The sequence below is a fragment of the Vombatus ursinus genome, unplaced genomic scaffold (genome assembly GCF_900497805.2).
Source record: "Vombatus ursinus unplaced genomic scaffold, bare-nosed wombat genome assembly UNPS02004324.1, whole genome shotgun sequence".
In the NCBI taxonomy this organism is placed as follows: domain Eukaryota; kingdom Metazoa; phylum Chordata; class Mammalia; order Diprotodontia; family Vombatidae; genus Vombatus; species Vombatus ursinus.
The window spans coordinates 9793-14047 of record NW_020944102.1 but is presented as its reverse complement, the minus strand read 5'-3'; the positions used below and the strand labels follow the sequence as shown (position 1 = coordinate 14047).

The following is a 4255-nucleotide window of genomic DNA, read 5'->3' as shown; positions in this document are numbered from 1 at the left end:
AAAGTGAAGAGAAGAAGCTGTGCTGCATTGCTAGAAGAAAATTCCTCATTAGGAATTCTTTAAGTTAGTAAGACATATATACATACACACACACACATATATATATATGTATACACACACATATATATATATGTATACACACATATACATATATGCACATGCTGATAGACAGAGACAGACAAAGAGAGATAGGTAGAGATACAGATCAAGAGTGAGATAGAAATAGCTAAAGAGAGAGATAGATAAAGAAAGAGGTAAGATAAATATGTAATAGATAAAAGTTGTAAATGTATAGTAGGTAGGTGATTTATGCATAGAGAAGGTGATGGATAAAAAGAGATATAAGTAGAGAAATAAATGATAGATGGATAGAAAGATAGAAGGAGGATAGATACATAGATGAAGATAGATGGATAAATAGAAGCAAATGATAGATAATTGGTAGGTAGGTAAATGATAAATAGATGCTGATAGCTGGATAGGTGAGGGATAGATGATTAATATGTAGGTAATAGATAAATGATAACTGGACAGATGGAGGAGAGATGATAGATGGATAAATGACATAAATATACCAAAGAATGAAAAGAATAAGAAATCATCATATAAAACTTGTTTCAAAAATCTTTGTGCAATTTTAACCAACTAAAGCCTAAGCTGCCCTAAGACTTTTGAAACACTCTTTTTACTCTTTCTGACTTTATTTCTACCTCTTTGAGTGGTCCTTGACAATCTATTTTCTTATTCATACCAAATGAATGTGAAAACAAAACAGTTTTCTTCTTTATTCTTTCATCTTTATACTTAGCATATTTATGTTATCTATATCATCATTAGTAGCAACATTCTTATTCTACTCTGTGCTCAGTAGGCACTTTAGAAATTCTTCTTGTATTGAATGACTCTAATAGTTTGCATTTTTACACAATTACGTAGTAAAGTGACCTTGGACTTTGGAATGATTTGTATCTTTGGAGACTAGCTGAAGTTGTTTGCTTTCTTACCTTACCTGTTATCTCATCATTAAAAATTTATATACATGAAGGGTTTCAGAGGAAATGGTTTCAAATCCCACTTCTGATGCTGACTACCAGCATGACTTGGTAAATCACTTTACCTAAATGGATTTCAGTTTTCTCATCTGTAAAATGACAGAATTAGACTACATAGGCTCTGGAGTCTTTTCTACATCTTGGTCTATACACCTGTAATTATTTCCCTCGATACCTTTGTGAGCCTAGAATAGTGCTTAGGAAATGAAGATTTTTATGGTGTGGCAAGGACAGGTAATTTTCAAGCCTGGGATAATTTACAGAAGAGCAGACATGATATGGTGAGAACCTTGCAGTTTAAGAACTATAGTCTTCTACAGAACATCAGGACAGATAGTCATCTAGCATTTATTAAGCACCTACTACATGCTAGACACTGTGCTAAATTCTGGGGATACAAAAAGAGGTAAAATCCAGTCCCTGCTCACTAGGAGCTCACAGTTTAATTGGGAACAAAGCTCTCTATAAATAAGATATATAAAGGATAAATTGGAGTTGCTCTTAGGGGGAAACTTTAAGATTAAGGAGTGCTGGTAAAGGCTTCTTATAGAAAGTGGGACTTAGATGAGACTAGAAGGAAGTCAAATAACCCAGAGGAGAAGGTCAAGAGGAAAATTGTAATCGGCATGGGAAATAGCTAGTAAAAGCTCTCTGATTGGGAGATGGCATGTCTTGTGTGAGAAATAGCAAGGAAGCCAGTTTCATTTGTTTACAAAGTACATGGAGGGTCATAAATTGTAAGGAAATTGGAAAGTTAGGAAAAGATGAGATTATGAAGGTCTTTCAAAGTCAAATAGAGGATTTGAAATTTGACCTTTGATGTAACAGGAAGCCACTAGATGTAGGTGACCCTTTAAATGTAGGTGAAATGGAACCCTAAACAAATTTAGTTTGTGTTGAAATTTCATCTGTCCATGGTCCTGAAGATGATAATACTTCTTTCTTTGGGCTACAGGTAACTCTGTTGTCAGTGGCCACGTCACATCCATGGAGCATCAAAGGAATGTTACAGAATTTATTCTTTTGGGGCTCTCAGATTTCCAGAGGTACAAAAAATATTATTCCTTATGTTCTTTATTATATATGTCATCACCGTAGTGGGGAAAACTGTTCATTGTGGCCACCATTGTTAGTAGCCAGGCAGTAATCCTACCTATGTATTTTTTCCTGGCTGCTTTATCTTCTATTGACACTTGCTATTCCACCTCAGTGGTCCCGAAACTCATTGCAGATTGTTTATATGAGAAGAAAACTATCTCTTTCAATGGGTGTATGACTCAGCTATTTGCAGAACATTTCTTTGGGGGCACTGAGATCATCCTGCCCACAGTGATGGCCTATGACTGCTATGGAGCCATCTGTAAGCCCTTGCACTATGTGACTATCATGACCCAATGTCTATGTGGTCTTCTGGTGTTGCTGGCATGGGTAGGTGGCTTTCTACATGCCATGATTCAAATTCTGCTTGTCTTTCAGTTACCCTTCTGTGGTCCCAACTTGATGGATCACTTTGTTTGTGATTTTTACCCATTGCTGGAGCTTGCCTGTACTGACACCTATGTTACTGGTATCTTGGTGATGGTCAACAGTGGGGTAATCTGCCTGGTGAACTTCGTCATGCTAGCTGCCTCCTATGTCATCATCTTGAATTCTCTGAGGGTCCACAGTGTGGAAGGGAGAAGTAGAGCCCTCTCCACATGCAGTTCCCATTTCACTGTAGTTGTCTTGTTCTTTGTACCCTGCATATTCACATATATGCGACCCTTGTGTACTCTGCCTGTTGATAAAACTGTGGCCATATTGTATGGCATTCTCCCTCCTATGCTGAACCCCCTGATTTATACCCTAAGAAACTCAGAGGTAAAAAATGCCGTAAGAAAATTGTGGTCATCATAATTTAGAAAGGCATCAGAGGGCAATGGAGAAGACATTGGATTAGCAGTCCAAGGTTCTGACTTCATATGAAACTCTTCTACCTTATTTATATGCCTTTTCATCTACACCCATGTACAGGCTGGACTAACTGGTTTATGAGATCCCTTCCTCTCTGGATACAAGAAACCTGTGAGATGTGATTTTAAATAAAGGAATGGTAAAGCTGGAATACAAAAATCTCTATTTTTCTGCTCTTAATCCTAGACAGCAAACTTTTTTTTTCCATTAGAAGTATGCCTAGAACATGAGAGATTATTTTGTTTTTTCTATTTTTGTCCCCATCACCGGGTATAGTGGCTGATTTGTAGTAAGTGCTTAATATATGTTCATTAATTGATTGACTGACAAAGAATGATTGACATGTGTGGTGACACAAACCAATTTCTATTTGCAAAGCAAACAAATGAAGGGTGATTCCAAACAAGAGAAATTTAATTATTAGTAGCATGACTTAGAATAGGAAGGGGCCTTGCATATTATCCATTAAATACACACACATACATACACACACACACACACACACATGCCTCTTTTTCTAGATGAGATGATAGTGGTAATTTACTTTGCAATGTCACAGCTACTTACTAGTACAACCAGGGTAGAGTGGCTCAGCAGACAGAGTGCTTGATTTGGAATCAGAAAAAAAAAATTATAAACTTGGAAAAGACACAACTCTGTTTTTTTATTTTTTTAATTTTTATTTTTAAATTTTTTAATTAATACATTTATGTATTTTTTGTTTTCAACATTTACTTCCACAAGATTTTGAGTTACAAATTTTCACCCCATCTTGCCCCTCCCCCACCCAGAGATGGCATGCATCCTGAATATTCCTTCCCTTAGTGTGCCTTCTCTTCTGTCTCTCCCCCTGCCTTCTCTTATCCCCTTCCCCTTCAATTTTCCTGTAGGGCAGGATAGATTTCTGTACCCCATTTCCTGTATTTCTTATTTCCCAGTTGCATGGGAAATCATTTTTTTTAAACAGGCATTTTTAAAACTTTGGTTTCCAAATTTTCTCCCTTCCTTCATCCCCACCCATCCTCATTGAAAAGGCAATCAACTCAATATAGGTTATACATGTGCAGTTATGCAAAACACTTCCATGGTAGACATGCTGTGAAAAACTAACTCTATTTCCCTTAATTCTATCCCACTCCCCCATTTATTCTTTTCTTTCTTTTGACCCTGTCCCTCCTCAGAAGTATTTGCTTCTGATTACCCCCTTTCCCAATCTGCCCTCCTCTCTATCATCCCCCTACTCTTTTGTC

At 36.9% G+C, this 4255-nt stretch overlaps 1 pseudogene; it reads left to right on the top strand.

The window, feature by feature from the left end:
* The first annotated feature begins 2039 nt into the window (after nt 1-2039).
* Nucleotides 2040-2948, top strand: LOC114022898 (annotated as a pseudogene).
* Nucleotides 2949-4255: the final 1307 nt, after the last annotated feature.